The following is a 26,994-nucleotide window of genomic DNA, read 5'->3' on the forward strand; positions in this document are numbered from 1 at the left end:
TACCGTTGTGCGGCGGGAGCGCCGCACATGCTCGCACGTCCATAAATTGAGTGCATTCTTTTAATATGGTCGGCGTTAAAAATTGCACTTCCGCATAACCCTCTTGTGTATTTACTTATCCTCTCAACACCACTCACACACTGTTCGCTTATACTCTTTGCATTCCATCATTGCACCGCTTCGCGTAGAGAACTTCATCGTCACCACAACACCATTGCAAAGCCCTTACCAACCATCTTCTCCACATACAACAAAAAACGAATATAAATGCAAAACAACAACATTAACAACCATCTCTTGGGCACACCGGCAAGTGTAGTCTGCCATTTTATATGGCCTCAATAAAGCAGGCATAAGACGCAGGGCACAGGCGATTGGGAAAGACGAAGGCGTAGAAGAGTAAATCAGCAACAAGTGTTTGCGTGCCGCCAAAAATGAACCACAACAACCGACATGCCAACAAAAATAATGACAACAATACGAGCGGTGGTAATGCCGCAACGATGAGGCAAAATAACGAAAGGCAAAAGCAGAAGTAGAATCAGCAGCAGCAACAATTGTTGTGTTGCACCGACAAGTGTGTGAAGGAAAACGGGCTCGTTTCGAACTTGTTTGATGGTGATGCGTGTTTATTATTTTTGTGAAAGTTCTGTAAATTTGGGGGAAATTCAAGGCTTATTTTCGATACTTTTTTTTGGAGGAGTTAAAATTTGTCTCTTTCAAAAACAAATTTAAAAGGTTGTTTTTATAAAATTTTTATGAGTTTTTACTTTAGTTTTGATATACCTTTTACTTATTACGCTGGCATTTTCGTAATATCTTTTATTATAATTCAATTTATTCATTACCATTGCTATTATTTATGCGGTTTAAAAAAATATATATTTCTTTTCCAATTGACTGGTAAAACAACACCGATTAATGACGAGTTCTCCACTCGACCCCACTATAAAACCATCTCTGATATTACCGCGTACCGTATCGAATAGCTTCAGCAGAACTTCTTCCTAAACACAAATGCACCTTCGCACTCACTGATTAACATTTTTATTATAATTTAATAATTTTTACTCAAAGAGTTTTTTTGATAATTTTCAAGTTTGTAGAATTTGAATTTGTAGTTTATTTTTAACAATATCCGGTTTCAGGCTTTGGTTGAAATATGCCAATATTCTTTCTATAACTAATGATTGAATATGAAGTGCAACAAAGGGTCGACTTGCTTGAGATTTGATTACAAATCACACGTGACAGATATATTTCTTCCAATTTTAACTGATTTTAATTTCATGTGAGTGCGCAATAGTTTTATTCACGCAACACGCAATCCATAGTTGGGATCCGCAAGAAAAGGAACTTGACTTAACGTCTGGCAACTATTGATGTGATCTCTCATATTTGAAGTTATTTTCCCAATGGACCTCCGAACTAAATTCCATAGTAATCTCTCAATAAATTTTAAATTATTATTTGAGATAGAAAGTTTAAAGTGTTCAACACCTGAGTCGATACCGTATTCCTATATAAAAGTCTGATATTTCCTAATTGGAATAAGTGTCTCCAATCTTTGCTCAAGTTTGTTGTTTTCGAAATAATTCGAAGGTGTATTTTCTTTTTTTGTGAAAATAGGTTGAAGAAATTGTTTCAATTATTAGAGAAGTGATACAATTTTAATAATCCAGCATGAATAATAAAACATTTATTTCCGTAAACCCGTCTAAAGGGTTTTTAAGCGTGTGATTTTCAATGAGGCAAAATTTTTCGGTCCTTTTGACAACGGAGTTATATTCAGTTTGGTCCATTACGGCCCAATTGCTATAACAAGTAGTTGGAAGATGAACCTCTCGGCTGGAATTAATTTTAGCCGGGGTGGTTCCTTGCCCGAAATCATTTCTTAAATATGATAACAAACCTTTATCTTTATAACGAGGCAAAATTTTTGGCTATATCTTTAGTTTTGCGCTTTATTCCTTCTTGAAAACCATTTTCAAGTGATAACTGTGTTGTTTATTAATCATAAAAAATCAGTAAAAAATAATAATAATATTTTATGTAACATAAGTAATTGCAAAAAAAATATTACGGATCATTACCGAAACACACAACACTGTCATTGCGAACAGCGCAACAAGTTCGAATGGCGACCACCACACAACATGTTCGGCCATGCGGCGAATTCGAAAGGTGGAAATGTGGGAAAATTGTGTTGGAGCTCAACGACACCGGTGCGACAATATAGTTAACAGCCAACGAAAGTCAGTAATGCAATCACAGTCGCCGGAAAACCGCCGAAGGTGATGGAGTGCGAAGCGGACAAAAGTTAAAAGTGACGTTGAAACGCAAGCAAAACAAAACTGTGAGTAAGTGACGGTGTGCAGAAAAAGCGGTTTTACAGTGGAATTCAGTGCGTACACTAAGTACGCAAGTGGGGATCTATATGCGTGCAGTGTGATAGTGCGAAATACAGAAAAGTTGTAATAAAAAAAAAAGAAAAAAGTGCGAAAAAATAGTAACAAAAAACAAAACACAAGCTGTAAGCGCGCGTGTGTTTGTTTGTGTGTAAATGCCGCTGACGAAAAAGGAAGCGGAAAAGAAAGCGGACGCCACAAAGCAGCGCTTTCGCCAACTGTAAGCAAGCAAACAAAAAGAAAAATATTTACAAAAATTCAAGCAAACGAATGTGTGATTTTTTCTCGCGTCTGTTTGTTTGTGCCACAAACCAGGGAAACAGGATGATTTCGTGGCGAAAATAGTGCGAAAGAAAGTAAGTGTGTGTGTGTGTGCGTAAGTGATAAAAGTGGAAAATATTTTGAAAATGTAAATATTACATTGTGTTATAAAATTTGTTTGTTTGTTTGTTGTTGTTGTGTGGAAAATGTACTGCGAAAGGATTGGTTGGAGCTGGAATTGTTTACAATTTGGTCGGCAAGTGTTTGGCGGTGAGGAAATGTGCAATGATTTTGATTTAGCGAGCTTTTTATGATTTTGTTGTGAAGGTGAAGTCCCTTAAATGAGAAAAATATTTAGTAAAAAAAATCAAAATAAAATATAATTTCAATAAATAATAATTTTAATCTGTTTCTTTAAATATAACCGTTATCTATATTGCTTGAAAATGTAATTTAAAATATAATCTGCATAGCGGAAAAAGTCAATTACCGTCATTTCTATTTAAAAGCTCAAATTAAAAATTGTGAGAGCTCAACATACACATGTCAAAATTAATTACTAGCTAGTTTACATATATACATATATTATAAATATATATATTTCTATGTATCTGACCCAGCATTTAGTCCATATACTGCCGCATTGTCTTTCGCCATTGTCAGCATCAATCTCTAATATATATTTTTTTTGCTCTACTCATTGTTCTTTTTTTTTGCTTATTGCTAACGCTGTTGCTCTGGCACGCAAGGTGAAAGTTAAAATGCAATAAAATTAACGACGCTACAAAACCCAACAAATTCTCATATGTGCTGTACCAACAATGCTCACCAGATTCTTAATGATTTTTTTACAAGTCTAGTTGGGGAAAAAAATTACATGTGATGGCTTCCAGCTGCCATAAGAAGTAGCATGCCTGTGGCGTCAAAGCTTTTAAGACATCAAATCACTGCTTACAAATACACTGAAGCGCATAATTTTCTTAACAAAGCTTGACTCAAAGGTATAAATTAGAAAAATTCTAATTCCCCAACATTCTCCTGAGCTGTCACAGCTTCGAGTTTCAACGCTACAGGCCAACCCTTTCAGTTCGATATTTTAGAAATTTATTTTCATGTTCTGACGCTAAAGCGTTAGAAATAAGAGAGTCTACATACCGGTTTACATGCTTATACTTACATACATACTATATACACCGATATGTAAATTGTCGTCGCACAATGAGGCCAAGCTGTGCAATACAGCAGCAAACTTTAAATCTCAAGCAGCTAACTTGTTTAAGCCAACTCAGCCTCTACACACAGCCCTGTCTTTGAAAACCAGTTTCGCGTTGTTGTTATTTGACGCTGCTCAAAGCAATTGACTTCTTTCATTTACCTTCTATCTGCTTGATCTTTTTCTATCTTATTCCCGATTTTTCTTTCAACTTTATTTCAAGTCTTCTCAACTTTCTTACCCTTTCTTAGCGTATTGTATTGTATTCTATTTGGCCCGTTGTCACTGACGTGTGCGATGGCGCTGATAAACAGCGAATCGGCGCGTTGCTTTTTTTGTTTCAAAACATATTTGTGAATGCGCCAAGATTTGGATTTGGTGAGTCGTCGTTGTAGGTGCTTTTGCTTTTGCGTGAGTTAGTCAAGTGATTAGCAACTGGTTTTTGTGTTGAAAAAAAAAAAACAGCAAAAAATAGAATAACAACAAAACACATAAAATTTTGTGATAAATTTGTAGATTTGTCGTGTAAATTTTATCTGTGTCATCTCTTTATTCGTAGTTTTTGCTTTGCATGTGATTAGAATATGAGTAAGTGCTGCTTTCGGTATTCAAATATGTTTTTTTTGTGCTAATTTGTTTAATTTTTTAATTTTATTAAAGCGAGATATTGTGTGGTACCGGTTATAAAAAGCCGGTTGTGCTATTTTTTCTGTGAATTTATACTTTTTACTGTAGATGCGTTATTAGTGAGTAATTTTGTATGGGGAATTTTTGTTTCAATTATCATTAATAACTGTTCTTTATAAAAAGTAATATTTATTCTCATAAATTAATATTTTTGTTGAGTATAAGTAGAGATTTTACAAAAAAAAAAAATTATTATAACCTCAAAAAAAGAGGAGAGAAGAATTATTATGATTGCTAAAGATTAAAGCTCCCTTTTTATTAGCAAAATTAGTATTCCATAGTGAAAACTTCGCGAGTTTCATTTTGATTGGATTTGAAAAACCCTGGTTTATATAGTATGAATATTAAGTAAATTAGCAATCTATGATTAAGAATATATAAAAAATGCTGTGCTTTTTAAAAATTTGAGTCTAATCAGTCTTAGAACCTCCACTTCAGCCTTAGAAGTCCAATCGCTGGAAGTATAATCGCTCACAATAAACTCCATTGGTGAGATTTGTAGCGCGTTCTTATTTTTCTTTCCCATAATTGAGCAGAAAGCCTTCACATTGTGTTTATACCTTCAACTTGAGAGCTGAGATTTTATGAGCCAAGATCTCACAATTTTCAAAATATTTCTTAAAAATGATATAGATTTGCAAAAGTGTGAGTTCTTAATAGTTCGATCGCAGAATATTAAGACCATTTCATAAATTTACAAGTTCTTAAAAAGTGGAGGAACGTCTGAGGTATTTAAATTCCAAATCTATAATTTAATATCGCTCCACGGTAGGGCATATCTTTGATTTGACTGTATTTTGAAACATAATTATATCAGATTTTCTCTTCGACCCTCAATTTGTGAGATAATGTGTACTTTTAATTACTTGCAATGCTTATGATCGCTAATCTAATCAATTTAGTCAATTATGGCAGAAATTGGTATACTAGCAATACAGTTATTGTGGAGTCTTTTTTTTTTGCTCAAAGAGTACTCACAATATATTGCTCAATAAGAGAGATCTGATACTTATTTTCTGTTATCTATCCCTGTTTTGAAGTCAGAAATGTGAGGAAGTTAGTAAGTATATGGCTACAGAGAGACGACTTTGTCGGAAAAGTTTAACTTCCTAACCTATTGATATGATACCATTCCGACTACTCAAACAATTTCTGTGCCATGAAAAGTCAAATGAAGATATGTTTTCTCTATTTTGTCTTAATTTTCCTGTAATTCTCAACTAGCTTATGAAAAAGTTAAACTTTTATTTTTGGCTGTGAAGCTTTAGAATCGAGCTTTGCCAAGCTTTGGAGCATTAAAATATATCTCAAATACAAAAGATCATAAACTCGCAGCTCCTTACCTTCCGAATGAGGCTGCATCTGATTTAAGTTCAGGTTGAGACATTTCTTTGACCTTAATCTTTCAATAAACCAGACTTCACATTGCCTTAAGCGGCGGTTAATAAGGACATTATTCTTGCCGTTGGCCAAAAGCTTGAATTTATAGTAAATAATGAGTTAATGGGATTAGATATTATTACGAAAACAGGAAAATGTATCAAACTGTTCCATGGAACCATAAAAGCTTTGATTATAACATCAACCTCATTCAAAGAGATGAAGTACTAGAAACAAGTCATGCAATCCTATTCGATAAATCTTGCTTAAATGTGTATATAAACAACTGAAAATGTTTTATTACATAAAACAAATAGATATTTAATTTCGCTTGTGCCACACGTATCAGCAATTCTTGTTTTCGTCCGAAACTCTAAACATTTATTAACTGCACTTACGAGCGCACTTCCCTCAAAACCTGCTTATCACATTTTCTATGCAATGTGATAGCAAAAACAAAAAAAACAAACCGGTGAAGAGGAAGTCATAAAATCGGATGACAGACTAAAGAACTAACTGATTGACGGACTTACGAAGCGAGCGCGTTGGCTAACAACAGATTTAAAACTTTTGATAAGCGGAAGAAAATGACTTTCGAAGAAAGAAAAGCACAAAAACAAAAACAAACACAAAAACTCAAAAACGGAAGCGAGTGAGTGGCAGACGCTTGCACGCACACACAACTACATATAAACAGTTTTCCGATTTCCACAGCGCTATAATTATTTGTTGCGTACTTAAAATTTTCACTAGCCGTTGTTGCTATTGTTGTTGCTTTGGTTTTTGCTTGCACTGAACGTGCTAAAAGCACATAATTTTGCAAGACACAGCGTCAGGAAGTATGTAGCGAGTAGATTTTGACCAGATTTTTGCACGCAATTTTAGATGCTGTGAAGATACCCGAAACGAACACAAGCAGACACACGCAGCAAAAACAAGCAGCGGTGGAGCGGCAGTGGGGGGCGCCGTGTAAATTGCGCGAATACTTAAAAGCGCTATAAAACATGTTTAGTAAAATGTCTGAGACGTGCGTACTTCAAGTTCTGAATGGCATGCAACAAGGCTGTGAACAACAGCAACATCAACACCAGCAGCAATAGCAATAACAACAACTGCAAATAGTTATTTATAAGTAAACAAGATGGCAGCGGCGTAAACAGTGAAATGTTGCAATGCAAAAAAGGTGGCAACAGCAGCAGTTAGAATATGCTCATTTGAATGCCAGCCAGTGCTGACATAATTTATGTGCATCTCTCTGAGTGTCTGAGTGTCGTAGTTATGCTGCCAGCATCATTTGCACAATAATGCATAAAAAATATTTGCTTGCAATCCAGAAATGCTTGGAAAAGTTTATGCGAATGAAACTGTTCACTAATAATGCAATTGTTGTTGTTGGGCGCGAAATCGTAGAAGTTTTTAATGCCTGCTGTAGTTGGTAGGTTCTCCTTTTAGAAACAACTCGAAAACTCGAAGCAGTAGTGTTACGAGTTGTAGACATTTTCTCACTCTGTGTGTGCATTGTTTGATGTTCAACTTTCGGCTAAGTAGTAATACAGTTAAGTAATTGCTATTTTAAAGTGCACATAACTTGAATGAAACATAATTGAAATACTGGTTTGAAATAAATTTTAGTTAATAATTAATATTTTCTTGCATTCTATGATGAAAATTATAAAAATATATATATTGAACTAAACACTGCCATTTTTTCATAGATATAAACTGTTTTAAGAATCATTTTACAGTTAATCTCGTAAAAATCATGTTCCAAAAACTTTTTAGTAGTAAAACAATTGTGTACTAACATGTCTGACTCTTCCATGTAACTCGATTTGAAGCAAAAATTGGAAGAGCCTTCTGGTCAATAGTTTTTAGACAACTATTTTGAACCATGTAACCTTTACCTCGAAATTGGTTGTCTATACTCTAGTAGTAACCTTCAATGATTTTCCTTATGATATCAGCTTCTAATCTCCAATCCAATTAATCTACATTACTATAGAATCACTACGACTATGACATCACATGACGTGGCTTCAGTGCATATGGCAGGACTCGTTCTTGGAGATATGCGTTAAGATAACTTCAGATATCTAATACTTAATTGAGTTGAATTGCCAGTTGAACCGTAGGCTCCCAAAGCAAAAAAAAAAGATATTTCAAGGTTTGAGTTGAATTTCACTATTAATTTAAAATTCAATGCATTCGCTTAAAAGTCGCTATTCGGCGGATATCGGGGTCGCTGATTATGGATTAAAAATGGCGAACCAATATGGGGACAAATTTAAAAATTCGTCGTATTGCATCCGCCATTTTGAATTTTGAAAACCCGACACCGGATTCATATTTAGCGACCTCGAAAACCCCCCGAGTTACGATATTCAAGCGATACCGATGAATTTTTCAAAAAAGCGCCCGCCATATTGGATTCGCCATTTTGAAAACCCGACACCGGTTTCATATTTTCGCGATTTTGCGATTCAGATGAATTTAAAAAAAAAAGCGCGCCGCCATATTGATCTTCAGTGGTTATCTCAAAACCCTGATCTGATGGAGTTAAGGCAGTAGTCTGCTTTAGAAGCCGAAAAAAAGCGTTTTTTAGTCATTTTTTTTTTGAAAGGGAAGGAAATGTTTGCGGTAAACGGAATTTTAAGACGATAGTGTACTAAAAATATTGGTTTTTTTAAATATTTCTAAGTTTCTTTTCTTTATGAACCAAAAAAAATACAGAAGAAGTTATAAAATTCCAAATTTTTTCGAAGTTTGAAAGTACAGCTATCACTTTTTTAAGACAAAAAATTGACTTAAAGTTGTAAAACAAGTAGTTTAAATAATACTTTTGTCCTTTTTTACTTTTTTAGTTCAAATAGAAGATAATTTAATACTGAAGCTAGATCACTTTGGTTTTTTTCGATCGGACATATTTTTGCTATCGCCGGCACCGTTTTCTAACACTTGTGAAAATGAAAACTCGAGAAAACGCGTTTTAAAGGTCTGCCTGAGCATTCGCGCCTGCTCGACGCTCGGCCACTAAAACTGCTCTAGCTTCGAAAAAATGTCGAATTGGCCTCTGGAATTTTAAAGATATATTCTTGGATAGTTTTGGAAGAGAGATTTAAAACAAAACAACTTTTTTATTCGAAGAAACCTTTAGAGCCAACCGTTTCAATACCTTGAGATTTATGTTATACCGAACGTCAATTTGATTGCTTAAAAAATAGTCAAAGCAAAGTCTGCTTGTACTACACAGTTACTAACTGATACAGATTTAATGAATTTGGAGCACTTAGCATCTAAATATAGCAAAAAATTGTAGCGAGGCTAAAGAACGAATGAGTTGGCGGTCGGCTACAAATGTTGGCTGTAAAATCAATTTGTGAAAAAGTAGTAAATGACAAGCAAAAAGAATCACAGCGCCGGCTATGAAGAATGAGGGCCACGGCAAGCACAGCAAAAAGTCGCCAACGCTGCAAAACCGTCAATACCACAAAGCACAAATAATTATTTATATATATTATTAACTAAATATGAATAGAAATGTCGACATTTGTATGTATGTATGTAAAAAAGTAGAATATTCAAACGAGAGACAAAAACAACTAGATGCATGTAGTTGTGGAATAGCGTAGAATGCGCATAAAAAGCAAAATGTTGCTGACTAGAATTTAAATGCCAAGTCAGGCACAACGAATTTGGTTGGCGACGGCGGTGGCGGCAGCGCTGGCGCGAGACTGTTGTTGCTTTTAGTCGTGCGAAGGTGGGGTGAGGCGCGCAACCAATTGACGTTGCCAACCTTAAGTAAACAGGTAAATCGTTTACGGTATACGCTGCTGAGCGCATGCGCAAACGTTCGCTAGGAGTGAGTCAGTTACTTGTTGCTAGCAGCGCAGCGACGGCGTTCAAAGTCAGTTATCGCCTGTTGCCGGTTTGCCGGGCGTTGAGAAGTAAGATATTTGTTGATTGAGTATAAAGTGAGAGTGCTTGTTTAGAGTTGAGATAAAAAGTTGGTAGAGAGAAAAGAGAGTGAGAGAAGTGTATATATTTCAATTGATCGCTGAGAGCGGAAGCGTTTGTTGATGAGAGCAATATATTTATTCTTTTAATAATTTAATTTGAGTTACAATTGGGGTCTAAAACCCCAAGAGTTTATTGAAATTTGAAGGCGAGTACAGTTATTTATTTTAATTGTTTAATTTATATATTCGATATATAAAGCTAGCGAGAGTTACAAGAAAGAATTGGATGAGTGTAGAAACTGGCTGTAATATGGCTTTCAAGATCTGCATGACTTTCGTTTAACTCCTTTCTATATTAAAATATAATTAAATATTATATTTTTTTATTTTTTTTGTATATTGTATTTAATTATAACCCTAAAAAGGTCTTCATTGTAAGAAAGGAAAGCATTGTTGGCAACTAAAAGTTAAATAAAAAGATTTTATGGATCGTTTTTTGTAGAGACAAGATTCTCAACTTGACCTAGAAATATAAGCCCATGACGTGTTTGACTTTCAGGTTTTATTAGTGAACTCTCACATTTTTCATTGGCCTTATTTTGACCTCTAACACGACTTTAAGTCTGAGATAATGTTGAGATAAGTTATTAATTTCTTTCACAATACTTGATCCTATAATTTTCGACTATGATCATGTAGAAGATTTATAAAACAACTTAAAACATGCTGGATTTTTTCTCTTTCAACTTAACCTCATTCTTAGAACAACGAATCAAAAATATCGCCCGGATTTTTCGGGTATCTTCAAGATGTATGAACATGATCTATGAAGAAGCTTTGTAGTTGAAGGTTACAATTTTTTTGACTGGACCTTTGCTTTCCTAAAAATTAACCCCATTCTTCGGACAGCAACACAATAAATGGTCTATGGTACTTCTTTGACATTTTTTTTTATTATGAAAGTCACCTTTGAGTGTTACGTTTGTATTTATTTGGACTTTAAGGCTAGTCAAAATGCTTTTAGAGCCTTGAAAGGTGTTATTAGAACGTCTTAATTGATTAAATACCACCTCATTGGAATTTGTTGGCAAAATATTACTCTTGATGAGACCGGTTCTCATAATATTATACAAGTCTTTGAATATTATAAAAGTTTCTGTAGAAAGTATTCATCTGATAATTTTGCGATCACTCGGAGCTAATTTTGACAAAGAAAATGTGATTAGTTTTGTCAATTAGGACAGAAATTGGTATACCAGTGTAGTATTTTTTCGCTCAAAGGGTATTCACAACATATTGCTCAATAAGATAGAACTGATAATTCTTTTCTTTTATCTATTCCTATTTTAAAGACAGAAATTAAAATAAGTTTCTAAGTATATGTCTACAGAGCGACGACTTTGTCGGAAAAGATTAACTTCCTAACCTGTTGACATGATTCCAACTACTCAAACCATTTCTGTGCCAAAAGTCAAATGAAGCGATTATTTCTCTATTTTCTCTTAATTTTACTGTAATTCTCAACCGACTTATGAAAGAGTTAAACATTTTATTTTTGGCAGTGAAGCTTTAAATATATTTCAAACAGCAAAAGATCATAAATTCGCAGCTCTTAATCTTAGAATAAGGCTGTATCTGATTCAAGTTCGGGTTCAGGCATTTCTTTGACGTTAATCTTTCTATCACCCAGTTTTCACATTGCCTTAAGTGACGCTTAATTAACAGTATCCTTACTGTTGGCCAAAAGATCGAATTTAAAGGAAATAATTAGTTAATTTTCTTAGATTTATTAAGATTAGAGGAAAGTGCTTCAAGCCGTTCTATGGAAACATAAAAGTTAAGATTACAACATCAACCTCATTCAAAGAGATGAAGTACTAGAAGCTGAGTTTGCAATCCTATTTGATAAAATTTATTTTTTTTTTGTATATAAAAGTTTTTATTTTTTATAATTTTTGAAGAATGAAAAAAATATTATAAGTTTCATTTTTCTTACACATTTACAACCATTCTCTCTATAATTTTCGCTCAATAATTTTCACTCACTATTTACTCTTGGTAATCTACAATATTAATTAACTCAGTGAAAGACAGTTAAATTTTCACTACTTCGAGCTCTCTTTTCTAATTTTTTAAGCAGCAAATATTCTTACTTACTTTCAACAACATAAAACTTGCAACATTTGGTGCCTGCAACCATTCTTTTTTTCACAAAATATACTATAAAAAAACTTTCAAAAACAACATAAACCGCCTTAAAACTGACAAAAATATCCATGCAGCGGCCACGACTTTGAGTGAAAAGTTGTTGCATGAGCATAAATTAACGCAAGCCGCTAACTACATATAGCACATATATTTACTCACCAGATCAACGCTGCCATAAACGAAAGACTTCAATGTAACGGCGACGTTAACGTCCAACGTCAGCGTTGCCAGCGCTGTCAGCGGCATGAATCTCAGCTGCTGTGCGTGTGTATGTGTGTGTGCTGTGTGAAAGGCATTTGCGGGCAGTTTTAGCCAACTAAGCAACCAAGAAAGCACACACACACGCATACAATTTATATACACGCACATACATACTCAAACGCACACACACACTCTCATGCGAGCGCGCTTACTTTTTGTATAGCCGCTTGAAATCAAGCAAATGGTGGGTTGCCAGCTCAACACTGAGCCGAGCCGACTTTAGTTGGTGAGCAGACTTGTCGGTGTAGACATTGGTCGGTCCACGGCAACAACAAAAAATCACAAAAAAACAAACAACAACAGCGAGACAGTGTTACAAAAGACGTGTGTGTGCGTTTGTGCGCTGTATTTAATTTTGAATTAAATTCCTTTTTGTGCCGAAAACATAGAAAATTTCATATATAAAACCAGTGGAAATTTTCGAAAAATATTTTTAAAGTGAAAAAAAAAAATTACAACCAAGTGTTGCGAGTGCATTAGTGCTTTACTAAAAAGGTGAAAATTTTATTTTTTTTGTATTTATTTAGTATTTAAAGTGTAACAAGTTGTGTTTTAAGCATTTATTTTCGTATATATTTTTCACACATCCTTTACAACTTACAAACGTGCAACAAGTGTGTGTTTAACGAGCCTTGCCGCCTGTTAAGTGCAGCGCATACAGGTGTTTAGCTGCAGCATTGCATTTAGCTACCTGCCAAAACACCTCACATACATACATACATGCAAACGCAGGCGACAAATTTACTTGTCTTTCATCGAAATAAAAATATTCACTTGTGTGCCTTTTCCTGAAACCTGTTGACCTGCTTCAGTGTGTTTTTTCTGTTTTTGCTTTTGGTTTTGTCTAAGCTAAGGTGCATTGATTTAATCGGTTTGTGCATGTGGTTGTGCAATTAAGTGTTTTTGTTGTTGGTTTTACTCCTTTACTTTACGTTTTTCGTTCCCCCTTGGTCATTGCACATTTCTAATCCGCAAACACTTTCCGACAATCCATCACTTCGCATCATCAAAGTTGTTTGTGCAAACTATTCAAGTATTTGGGAAAGCATTCCGAGTGTTGGCAATCAGGCGTTTTGTGCGCGTGTGTGCGGCGAGACGATTTGACTAACAGACTGGCTGATTAGTCAGTAAGTCGGATGGTTAAGCGGCTTAGCGGCGATACATAGATGAAATTGTGGCAGATTTATGGATATATGAGGATTTTTGGCGAACGCAAATGGAAAGCTTACATATTTGATTCTAATGTGAAGAGGTGAGTTAAATAAAATAACTGTTTAATTGTTATTTTTTATAGAAATTAATAAAGTCGGAACGTGTTTATTTTTAATGAAAAAAGTGACTCTGTGTTCTCTACGTAAAAAAATTGGACTGAAGTTGAAATAATTTAAAAAATAAAAAAAAAAATAATAATTAATAAATATTAATAAAATAAAATAAAATAAAAAAATAAATTAAATAAAATTATATTAAATTAAATAAAGTAAAATAAACTAAAATAAAATAAAATAAAATAAAATAAAAAAATTAAATTAAATAAAATTATATTAAATTAAATAAAGTAAAATAAACTAAAATAAAATAAAATAAAATAAAATAAAATAAAATAAAATAAAATAAAATAAAATAAAATGAAATAAAATAAATAAAATAAAATAAAATAAATTAAAATTCAATAAAATAAAATAAAATAAAATAAAATAAAATAAAATAAAATAAAATAAAATAAAATAACATTAAATAAATAAAATAAAATAAAATAAATTAAAATTCAATAAAATAAAATAAAATAAAATAAAATAAAATAAAATAAAATAAAATAAAATAAAGTAAAATAAAATAAAATAAAATAAAATAAAATAAAATAAAATGAAATGAAATGAAATGAAATGAAATGAAATGAAATAAAATAAAATAAAATAAAATAAAATAAATAAAATAAAATAAAATAAAATAAAATAAAATAAAATAAAATTAAATTAAATTAAATAAAATAGAATAAAATAAAATAAAATAAAATTAAATAAAATAAAATAAAATAAAATAAAATAAAATAAAATAGAATAAAATAAATTAAAATAAAATAAAATAAAATAAAATAAAATAAAATAAAATTCAATAAAATAAAATAAATAAAATAAAATAAAATAAAATAAATAAAATAAAATAAAATAAAATTAAATTAAATTAAATTAAATTAAATAAATTTTGAACTAGTAACAATAAAAGAAATAAAATACAATTAGTGATAAAAAGGACAAATATCAGACGATTTCGATTTTAAAGAATGAAACGTTTTAAATAAAATAAATAAATAAATATTTCGTGAGTTCGCCTAATTTTGTTTATATTAAAGTGTTCACTATGTGTTTAAAGCCTCGTATGCTCGCATTTTATATTAATTACAATTTTATTTTTTTTTAATTTTTAATTTAACATCTTAAATAAGAACTCAAGTAAAAAAGCCTTAAAAGGGGAAACGTTTTCTATGGATCAGGTTGTTAGAGGAATTATATCCTTTTAGTAGGATTCGGGTTGCTATTGAGTAGTACCTCAATTTTCCGCCAGACATTTGGAATATTTCTTTCTCGAAATGTCTTCGTTGTATTTTCTTGTTCTTCAATAGTCGAGCACTACAGAACTTGAAATTTAAAATCCAAAACAATACAAATTCTGCAATATTATGTATATAATTTCTGGAAACCAAAGTGTTTTACACCTCTAAATCAGAAATTGGTGAAAACAAACTGTGCCCGTTAAATAAGATAATACGAGACTACGCTATAGTACTCGTAAACACTAAACCAAGCTCGAATAAGGAAGTTATTAAAAGGATTTACGATACATATGTTTTTAGGCAGTCTAATGCTGCGGCTAGATCCAAATTATGGTAACTCTTAATGCGCTCAATTATGAACTCTAATCCTATTTATTGTTAGTAAAATCAAATGACATGCCACTGACCAATTTTTTCCTATAAATATATATATATTTTTCTAAAACTCATGAAATTTCATATGGAAAGGTGAAAATATACTTTGGGTCGCAATGACAGATAAAATTGAAGGCTTGCAGAAAAAACTTATTTTGATTTTTTTCGTCTAAGACGAACATTGATGTTTCTAGTTATTATGAATATCATAGCTAAAGAATGGTTGGAAGCACTGTCCACCAAAAGTGCTACTTGTTTGGTTTCTGAAAACGCATTGAACAAGGAGAGAAAGGTTTAGAAGGACCCATAACCATTTGCGATATAAGCTACACCCAACCCTTCCTTCAGAATCCTTACAGATATAAAAAAATCCAGAGGTGTCCTTAAGCTGATATCTTCTGTTGACATAGTCATATTAGCTAACGTATTATAACAACACAACTTCTTGCAGTGTCAAAGGGTGAATATATTCACGCTAACATGTGTATCATCACAAAAAATAAGGACATGCCTTGTTTTCAAACAAAAATGTCCACAGCAGAGCGCTCTTTCTCACTGTGCTACCATAGAAAACAGCATTTCGCCATCAAACTATTTTCTTGTAGTATTGTTGCTGTTGTTAGACCATAAAATTGCTGCTGCAACTGATAGAGTTGTTATGGGCCAGATCGAGGCGACGACTTCTAATTCTGTAACTTGGGAGAAGCAGGTAACATTCCGTTACTATAAACAAAAATACAACAACAACAGTAAGGGCAACAACAACATATTGCACAGACTCACTATAAATAGCTGAACACTAGATGCCCAAGGTATTGATGGCATTCTTCACTCGAGCATGACAGCACAACTGACAAACAGAACGGTTGGTTTCTGTTTGAGGATATGTGTTTATGTGTGTGTAGGGCTTCTCAGATATTGATAGCCCAGTCAGTCGGTGCACAAACCATCCAGTCAGTCAGTCAGTCCGTCAGCTAGCGAACCTGTTTCTCTATCACAATGATGGCAACGTATCCGCGCATCAGGTTGTTGTTGCTCTTCCGTCCTTTTGTTCAGCATTTTGTCTTGGCTATTGCACCGCCGCTCGTACATACATATTTATCGCTCCACATGCCACACAAACACAACATTGTGACACTTTGACAATACAGCAATGTAATGGAGTTGTTTCTTGTGGAGCATTGTTGTTTTGCTTTAGCTCCCACTTATTTTATCTGCTAGTTAGCACAATACTAGAGCTTTTACTTGTTGCTATTGCTGCTGTTGTTGTTTTTGTTGTTTACATCCTGTGCCATTACGTTCTCTTTTGTTGTTGTCTAGTATTATAGAAGTTTAGTTTTTCCACTCGCTCGCTTTGCGCTTCATTCTCTCATTTTACGCTGCTGTCACTCCTTGTAAGATTTCAAAATCGTTGGTGTTGCTGCCACATTTTTGTTGTTGTTTTTTATTATCAGTATTTTTTTTCTCCATTTTTCCCGTCAACTCCAAAGACATACCATTTCATTTCCCTTCTCTGCTCTCCATTGAAGCGACTAATCTACCTCCCATTTTCCATTTTTCCGTATGAGAGCCTTTTCTTCTTCTTCTTTTATTCTCCAAATAGCCACCTTTTTCCATTTCCAATAATGTTTCTCGTTTTTTGTTGTTGTTGTAGCCTTACTTAAGATCATTAGATTTGTTCGAAGCGCAGACATACAGAAAAGTTGGATAAAGAAAACAGACAAAAACCAACAAGAAAAATTACAAAAACAACAATGAAAAAATTCCAAAACAACAACAAACAATTACAAAAACAACAATTGGAAAAAATCACGTTGCATGAAAAAGCAGTTTTCACTTGGTTAACTATTCGCTTTCATTGTTATTGTTGTAGTTGTCATTAATGTTATTGCTGCTGCAGTCATCGTGCCACTATTGAAGGCAGACGAATCCAATTAAAATTGTTGAAGCTTAGGAAGTCAAATAAAGTTTGGCGAGCGAGCGTCGCGTAGTTGATGTGGGTAATAACTGAGTTGAATTCGAGTTGAGTTGGAAATTAAATATGGATAACGGCATTAAGAGAGTAATGAGAGTGGGTTATTTAAGTATTCATTGTTGGAAGTTTTTTTTTCAACTCAAGCGTATATGTGGAACTTATAACTTTTTGAAAAGCAAAGTATTAAACAAATAATTATAATTGTAAAAAATAAAATTATTTTCCAAAAAAGAATTATCTTCATATATAATAACGGTAAGAAATGAAAAAGATATTAGTGAAGAATTCTAACCAGCTTCAATACACGATGTTCATGATCCATATGTTTGAGTTCTCAGCTCTCTTGTCAATTGAGAACTTATGAGAGTAACAAAAATATATCTAGTTATATTCAGTTGAAGAGAGAGATAGTGCTGGGCCCCTTAAAAAACTAGTATAACCTCATTCGAATCTATATCTGTTTAATTATTCCAGTCCGGTTAATATCCTTTCGTTGCTTGTTCGATTCGCCACTTTCCAAAGTTCATCAAAAATGACAGGATTGTCAATCTGCTAATTTTTTTTGAGAATAGTTCGAAATAAAGCTCAATCTTATGTTTACTTCCCGGATAAATAGTACGCTGAGTAAATGAAATTAACATCCATTGTTGTTGGAGACCACTATCTACTATTTTCGAATACTTTCTATATAAGAAAATCAGATTTCTGTGACCCATGTCGTAAATATTTTGAGCTTGTATGTTAGTATGAAAAGGCTCAGTCAGCGCATTTCTTTTGAACAGATATGAAGTCGGTAGCTTAAGCTTCAGCTGGTTCAATTAGAAGTTTTTAGACTAAACCAACACCAGTCTTGACTCCTTGTCAGTAGAAAAAATTCGATACTATTTCTATCACTGTTAGCTTAAACTTTCTTCATTATGAGTTTAACATACACAAGGAACGAAGTCCAAGGTATAATTTAAATTAACAGTGATACAACTCTCAAATAAAGTATTAAACTTGTTGTTTGACACTAAAAAGTAAAAATAATTTCCGTGTCGGAAAAATCCAATATTTAAATATTTTATAAAAATTAGAAACACAGAGTCACCCACACATATAAAAAATATGTAGATACCTTCATAACCACAGCTTAAAGTTTGTTCTAAAACTTTGCCTAAGCAATGAAAGGCGTTGTGTTGCCACATTCTCTCTTTCTATACATATATATATATGCATATATGAGTTTCCTGCACCAAAGTGCCAGCTTTTATCAATTATTACATACTCGTTTTGTGTCTTTTTGTGTTGCTTGTTAGTACCAACTTTATTCTTACCGTTATTATGTTATGAATTAATTATGAAATTTTCACATTTAATTGGATTTACATATAAACTGTTAGATACAGAAACATATGCGCCGCAATATTTGCGCAACTTAATGGTATTCCTTAGCGTTGTACAAAGGATGACGTTTGCCGCTATTTTACGCAGAGGGAACTGTGTGAGGATTTGTAGTGTATTTTGAGGCGAAGAATATTGACGAGCATTAGGGAGAAACTTTTTAGCATTGCGAAGACATTTCTTATATATTTAGATTCTGTGTTTTGAGTCTCACAAAATTCCATTAAATATTTAAAGTCTTCCAAATCATAAAACCAAGTACATATTGCATCACCCTAATACTTATGACAATTTAATGTGTTACGCCATCATACGCTCATATTCCGTTCATCACTTAATAAAACATACTCTCAGCTACTTACAAACACATAATAACTGTGTCTCTCGATATGCAATATGCTTTCCCCATTTAATACCACAAACAGACGTCTTCCTGCGCGACTGTGTCTTCCTTTCACATCAACTTGTTTGGCATCCTGTCTGTCTGTCTCATTGTCGTCGTCGTGTGCCTCTAATCAATTTTCAACCTGTTCTTTCACTCATTTGTTTGTTTTCTCAGTATTCAGTGCTTGTTGTTGTTTTTTTTCACTTACAGAAACAGCCTGTCTGGCTTGAAATAACGTGAAATTCACCAACTCCATTCAAGCACATGTAATTTTACTGCGAATAGCTATTTGTCGTCCTTACATCTTTGGTTGCGCGTGTCGCTTTTTTCTAATGCGACGATAATATGAATTTTAACAACTTGTAAGCCAAAAAACAAGCAATAACACCTACATATATTCAGATTCGCTGTGAATGGGTATGAGAAATTTAACGACATTCCTGTTGCGAAAAATTTTGTGAATTGGCATGAATTGAGTACACTGAGCGAAAAAGTTGATTATAAGGCTATTGGTAAGAAAGCTTTCTGAGCTATAAAAATGATTTAAGTCTATTAATATGGTCTAAACTTGTTCCCATAGAATTTTTTAGTGTTGGTAAGAGTGAAAGCTTTCACTTTGAGCTTTCGTTTAGATATAACCTCTGAATATATGATAATAAAAAATATATATTTCAGTGTTGCTATGAGTGAAAGCTTTCATATTTACTTGAAAAAGTGAAAGCTTGTACTTAAAAATATTCAGAAGCTTTTTAAAAAGCTTTCATTCAACAGAAGCTTTCTTACACATTATGTTATAAGCCCAAAATCTTATATAATTCCCATTTTTTAGGGTTGTTAAGAGTGAAAGCTTTCACTTGTAGCTTTCATTTCAAATTCACATAAAATATGCAAGCAACAATTACTAATAGATATAATCTCTGAATTTATGAGAAGAAAAAATATATATTTCAGTCTGTCTATGAGTGAAAGCTTTCATATTTACTTAAAAAGTGAAAGCTTGTACGTAAAAACATTTAAAAGCATTTTAAAAAGCTTTCATCCAACAGAAGCATTCTTAAACATTATGTTAAAAGCACAAAATCTTATATAATTCCCTTTTTTAATGTTGTTAAGAGTAAAAGCTTTCACTTGAAGCTTTCATTTCCAATTCACATAAAATATTCAAGCAAAAATTACTAATAGATATAATCTCTGAATATATGAGAAGAAAAAATATTTATTTCAGTATTGCGATGAGTGAAAGCTTTCATGTTTATTTAAAAAAGTGAAAGCTAGTACTTAAAAATATTCAATAGCTTTTTAAAAAGCTTTCATCCAACAGAAGCTTTCTTGAAAATTATGTTATAAGCCCAAAATCTTATATAATTCCCATTTTTTAGGGTTGTTAAGAGTGAAAGCTTTCACTTGTAGCTTTCATTTCAAATCCACATAAAATATTCAAGCAACAATTACTAATAGATATAATCTCTGAATATATGAGAAGAAAAAATATATATTTCAGTGTTTCTATGAATGAAAGCTTTCATATTTATTTAAAAAATTGAGCTTGTACTTAAAAATATACAAAAAAAATTTAAAAAGCTTTCTCAAACATTATGCTATAAGCCCAAAATCTTATATAATTTTTTTAAAAGCTTTAGAGTTGCAAAAATGCTTTTGAGCTTTAATAATCAAAAGCTTCTGAAACCTTATGCTGAATTATTGCTAAATTACTAACTGTTATTTGACCTATTTTCCTAGAAAACACCACACTTTTCACTGCCACTGTGCGCCAAGTGTTTTTGTGTCAATTTAATTTAACGGTAATGGGCTCAAGCGAGCACATTTTCTTTTATCAGCGGCAAACACATATGCTGGAAAATTTGCCTACCTGTTGCAAGCGGAGTGCCGCCAACTCATAAGCAAACAAATGATTATATTACTCATTCACATAAGAGCACATGCATACATACATACATATAATATATGCATATGTACATATGTATGTATTACAATGCGTACTGTTCTTATTACAAATGGTATGGCAATTGCATGGGAGCGCTTTAAATTGTATGACATTGTTTTGGTTTCACGCGAGAGAACAAACACAATCACATATGCCACGCTCGTATGCAAATTATTAATTGTATGAAGGTGCGGTGGCTTATACCGGTGCACAACGCTACAACACACATCAGTATGCATGCATACATAAATATTTAAACATACTAAGAGGCGTTGGTATATCGAGGCAAAGGGGGGTAAGGGGATTTTTGGGAACTATTTTTGGGAAAAAATAAATATTTGTTGAATTTTAAGTCATTTGGACTTATATCAATAGTCGATAGTTATTTCGATAGTCGATAAATTCAATCGATTATTATCGATAAAATCAAAATGATATTTTTTCGAATAATATTTGTTTTTCAACGAATAAAAATGTTAAAACGATTCACCAAAATTCATTAAATACCTATTTCATCCGATAAAATATCGATTAATCGCTTTCAGAAGTTTCAATCTCTTAAGAAATAGCTAAATAATCGATTATGAGTATACTATGGGCATACTAGTAAATTTTACAAGCTCAAATATTTCAAGATATATTCAAATCAAATATAATAATTCGATAAATTTTCGATTAATCGATTTCATAAACTTCATTCTTTTAAGTAGTAATTTTTCTCTTCTAAACTGTAATCTTATAAGAAGTTGATATAAAAAAATTTAATCAAAGGTCGGTTCTATTCGATTACATGTCGATTAATCGGTTTCGTAAGGTTTTTCTTATTGGAAGATGGTATAATTTTAGTCGATTTACTATCGATTGGATACTAGTACATGTCGATTAATCGGTTTCTTAGGCTCTAATCTTTTAAGCAGTGGCTAAAAATCGATTTATCGGTATATTTGTCGAGTTTACAAGGATTAATATTTTAAAATTTATTTAATTTCAATATAATAAATTCGATAAAATGTTAATTAATCGATTTAAAAACTTTAATCTCAAACGATATATAGATTTATATAAAATAATCGACTAAATATCGATTAATTATTTTATTAAGCTTAAAAGCTTTATCATTTAATTAAAATTCGATTAATTTCTTTTCGTATAAATGATCGATTAAATTGCGTTAATCTATTAATTTATTTTCGTATAAATTATCGATTATAGTTCGATTAATCGATGCAAAGTTTTACGTTATGTGAGTTTAATTGTTATTCGCTTCGATAAATCTATAAATTATCCAAAAATAAAGAGTAGAAAATTCTGAAATCCCCCTTTTCCACTTTAGAAATTAACAGCGCCTCCTCTAGCACAATTTTCTTGCATCATCCACTGCATGCACACACACATACATACATACACCCATAATTCGCTATTGTAAATATTTATACACGCCAATGCATTGAAGTAGTCACACTCAGTACCGTAACATGCCGTACCATGCACCATACAAATTCCAACACCACACCTCACCTAACGTCCCGCCCACCTGCTGGCGATGCGCTCAATCGCTTACTTACATATGCACCTCGGCTGTCAATCGACAGCATCATTAGTGGTTGTAACAAATGTTTCCGTATCTCATATGAATGAATGAATGAGAGAGCGCGCGCAACTGACTGACTGACTGAACTGAGTTGCAGCAGCAAAGGCAACAAACTTACCAACACAGACGCACACGATGAGCGCTTGCATTTCTTCCAAATTGCTTGTCGTAAGCATATTTACATGCATATTTCATTAGCGAGCGTGGGTGCGAAGGGGATGGGGCGCGATGGCAAAAGTAACGTTTTTGCAATGCAACGATTATCTTGCTTGCTTGGCTTCTTCTTCTTCTGTGATGGATGTGGGTGTATGTGTGTGTCTGTGTTTTTCACTTTGGTAGTCACTCACTCTCTGTGGTGCTGAGGGGGTTAAGCGCGCACAGAAGACAATGCGCACAGCGGCTAACCAATTTCAATCACATCCAAAATTCACAAACACAACCACACAGCCACGAAAACACACACCACGCTGAGTGCGCTTGCACTTGTGTGTGTGTGTGTGTGTGTGTGTGTGTGTGTGTGTGTGTGAAATTCAAATTCAAATTCACATGCCAGTTGCAATAATGGCTTTTTACCACATTGACATATCTCAATTTGTGGTCGTCGCTGGTTCTTTTCTTGCTGCTGCTTGTTTTTGCCTCCACTCCAGCTTTCGCTGCCTTTACTGCCGTTCGTCGCGTTTGACACCTCAATCACATGATTCGCCGCGCCTTGCACTTGCGGTTACATTTGTCGGGGTTTGCCCGGCAATTACCTGGTCGATTTGGCGATTCTTGTTGTTTTCTTCGCGGTGTTCCAGCTTCGCAATTAAAATGTGTATTCTAAGCCGCGCTGATGTGCGCAGAGTTGCCAGCCATCATGTAAGTTGCTAATAGCTTCGGAGCTTCGAAGCTTTGGTCTTTCGTCGTCACCGTTGTTCGCTGTTGCTCTTGCTAATTGCAAGCAGCTGATTGTTGAGTAAAAATTTAATTGGATTTCGTAGTTAGCGCTGATTTTTGCAGTTGTTAATGAAATGTTAAACGTTTGAAAGCGTTTTAAGCTTTGACTTAATTTTTTTGCTAGAGCTCTTTTATAAAACTTTTGTACAATTCTCTGTAATATTTATAATACAATTTTTTAGAAAAAATGTATAAAATTGTTAAGCACTTTAATCATTCACTTTCTGCTTTCGCAATTAAAAAAAAATATATATTTTTTTCACTTGTTGTAATCCAATTTTCTTTCTATTCTTTCCCTTTCAATTATGCCATTGCATAACAAAGCGAATTAAAATTAATTAATCGTCGTAAATTCCAGCGCTGTATTTACATTAATTGGATTCTTTTCATTTGAGTCGACAGTAATTGGCCGCTTTTATAATTTTTTTGGTGCTAAAGTGAAAAATGAAATACGCTTTGACATAAAATTATATTTACTTAGGAAAATTTATCGCCGACAGATAAATTTAATTATAGAAGATTTTAAAATATCAAAGGATTTATAAATTACGCAGAAAATTATGAGATGCTTGGGAGATTCAAAGAAAACAAAAAAAGGAAAAATTTTCCTATTTAAACGACTCAAGCTTTTTTAATACAATTAAAACTTTTGAAACGGTGGCAACCTTCTTGAGATAATCGTTTAAAATTAATAAGAATTCTTCATTTTATTTATGTACTGCATTTCATATAATTTAGATGCTCAAATACCAGAAAACGACTACAAATTTTAAGCTTAAAGCCTTTTAGAAAATATGAAAGCTTTTTGCACTGCTAGTTTTGTTATAATTCATACTTCAAAACTTCACGTACGTAAAAGAAAGCCATTGTTTGTTCTATATCTGTTTATTTTACAATCAAATAGCTCCGATCGTCCGAGAAGCTTTTGTTTAGAAATTCTAACAACTTTTTTTAATAACAAAGCTCAAAGAATATCGGTCACAGCACCCTCCATAAGTGCAAGACCATTTCGTGACCAACAGTTTGAGAAAGCTTTGTTTGAATGCTATAGTAAATATGTCAAAAAAAAGCGATAAGCGATAAGCTAATTTTTAGGGCAAAAGATCTACCAAATAAAGCTTTTATTTTTGAGCAATATTAATTTAAAGAATTGGTAAAAGGTACACTGTTACTGTGCGAAAGCCAATAAAGCGCAATCTGAAGACAACTATACAAAAATATAATTTTTTTAAGAATAATAGCTACCGGAGCTTAAAGCTTTTATGTTTTATTGCTCTTGTGAAAATGATGTTTTTAAAATCGCTAATTTTACAATAGAAATATTTAGCTATGAAATTCGTCTAAAGCTTTTTTGAAAATTGTGAAAGTTTGTTTTATAACGGTTTGAAGATTATTATCTATTAAAGTTTCTTAAAGCTTATCAACTCCACCTATGCTCTTATATTGGCTCAAGTTTGATCACACACGAAAGCTTTTATGGTATAAAGCTTTTGTGAAAATGATGAAAGCTTCTTGCACAGCTAATTTTATTATAATTATAGCTTCATTGAACGTACCTGGTTCCATTTTTGGTAATACATTTTAAGGCATCTTGAAACCCAAGTCAAAATTTTATATTAAAGCTTTAAAGCTGGAAAAAGATTCTGCTCAAACATGAATGTAATTGCTTAAGTATAAAAGCTTATGTAGAAGGAAGATTTTTTGGTTCTATATGTATTTATTTTAATTAAGCAAATGTTTAGGGTATAAGCTCTATTTAAAAAAGCTTTCATTTTTGAGTACTATTAATTTAAAAGCTTTTAGAGACTTGGTTAAAGCTACACTAATACTGTTCCACGGTCAATAAAGCCAAATCTTAAGACAACTATTTTTAAAATAATATATATTTTTTAGAGAACAATAGCTACTGGAACTTAAAGCTTTCATGTTTTATTGCTTTTACGAAAATCATGTTTTTATAAACGCAAATTTATTTATTTTAGGAGAGTACAAAAAAAATCAAATATTTAGTTAAGAAATTCCGCTAAAGCTGTTTTGAAAATTGTGAAAGCTTTTGAATATTAGTATCTATTAAATTATCTTAAAGCTTATCAACTTCACCTATGCTCTTATATTGGCTCAAATTTGATCACACACGAAAGCTTTTATGGTATAAAGCTTTTGTGAAAATGATGAAAGCTTCTTTTACAATCGGTTTGTATATTTGATAAGTTTGGGGCCTCTTAAAACTAATCGGTAACTAGTTTGTTAGCTAACTAGGCTGTAAACCAGTGAAAATGTATACAAAAGTAAATATTTCTGCGTGCAACATTCATATCGTTATCGGCATTTCATCGAAAAATCACTATTGTTGGTAAAATTCACTACACTATAATTTTTAATTATTCGCAAATTGCTCTCGTATATATGTATGTACATATGTACACATGTGTACTATACAATGTATTTTCAGACAACCTTGAAACATACAGTTAGTCATTCATATAATTGCTGATGTTGCATAAATAGTTTTTTGTATTGGCCAAATGAAAATATTTATTTCATATTTGAATTTTATTGCCGCGTTATTAACTACATGTTATAGCCAATTTACTGCTTGTTTAAATTTCACTGTTATTACATGCATATAATCTTATTACGACATATAACAATTGGCTGGCTGCGTGTTGACATTCACCGGATGTGCAACATTTCACAAAAATGAATGATAACCAACCACCAGCACATATGCAGGTGAATTAAATGCATACAATGCGCTATAAAAACGATAATAAATAAACAAATGGAAATTGTGAAAATTGTATTAAGAAAAAATTAAACAATTGCAATTTTCTGTCACTCCGCATTGTTTTTGTTGTGTAAAACAATTTACTGTTACTTAAATTGCTGTGCAGTTTTGGTATAAAAAGTGAAATTTTTTTATAAAATGAAAATGTGGCAACCTTTGTGGCAGTTTGTATATTTATTTGTATCTGTGTGTTTGTGCAAAAAATTTATTTTTAATGTTTATCAAAAGATCGCTACAAACTGCTTTGCTGTTCGTGCTTTAAATTGTTTATATTTGCAGAACATTAAAATATTTATAATTTTACTTGAAAATATGCAAAATAGTCAGGTGCCAAACGTGAACTATGCGCCATGTAATCGTTCATTATTTTAATTTAATTTAATTTATTTATTTTTGAATTTTTTCACTTTTTTATCGCATGCGATAAAATGATTATAATCCACTGTGTTTTGTGAAACATGTACAGCAAACAAAGCATACAGCGCAGAGAACGTGACCAAACTGAGAAATATGCATATCACCTGCACGTTGCCTTAACACCAACACATGTCTATATATCTATGTATATATCTATGTACATATATATATATTGAAATACATGCATATCTGCTTAACATTTTTATTTAGTTAAGCATTCAATGTCAGAAAAAAAAGTATTATTTATTTATTCACATTCAGTATGCTGCAA

The 26,994-nt window shown here is 32.5% G+C and overlaps 1 protein-coding gene across 4 annotated transcripts in view; it reads left to right on the forward strand.

Annotated features, from left to right (window-relative positions):
• Window positions 1-2,254: 2,254 nt before the first annotated feature.
• The window catches only part of Lrp2_4 (low-density lipoprotein receptor-related protein 2), a 352,676-nt gene continuing 327,936 nt past the window's right edge, over window positions 2,255-26,994 (forward strand). For 2 of the 4 annotated variants that reach the window (XM_011179139.3, XM_054231093.1), the window contains exon 1: window positions 2,255-2,764. The gene's annotated coding sequence lies outside the window, so the exon portion shown is untranslated. The other 2 variants (XM_011179140.3, XM_054231092.1) reach the window with 1 other exon arrangement.

The sequence above is a fragment of the Zeugodacus cucurbitae genome, chromosome 5, assembly GCF_028554725.1.
Source record: "Zeugodacus cucurbitae isolate PBARC_wt_2022May chromosome 5, idZeuCucr1.2, whole genome shotgun sequence".
NCBI lineage: Eukaryota > Metazoa > Arthropoda > Insecta > Diptera > Tephritidae > Zeugodacus > Zeugodacus cucurbitae.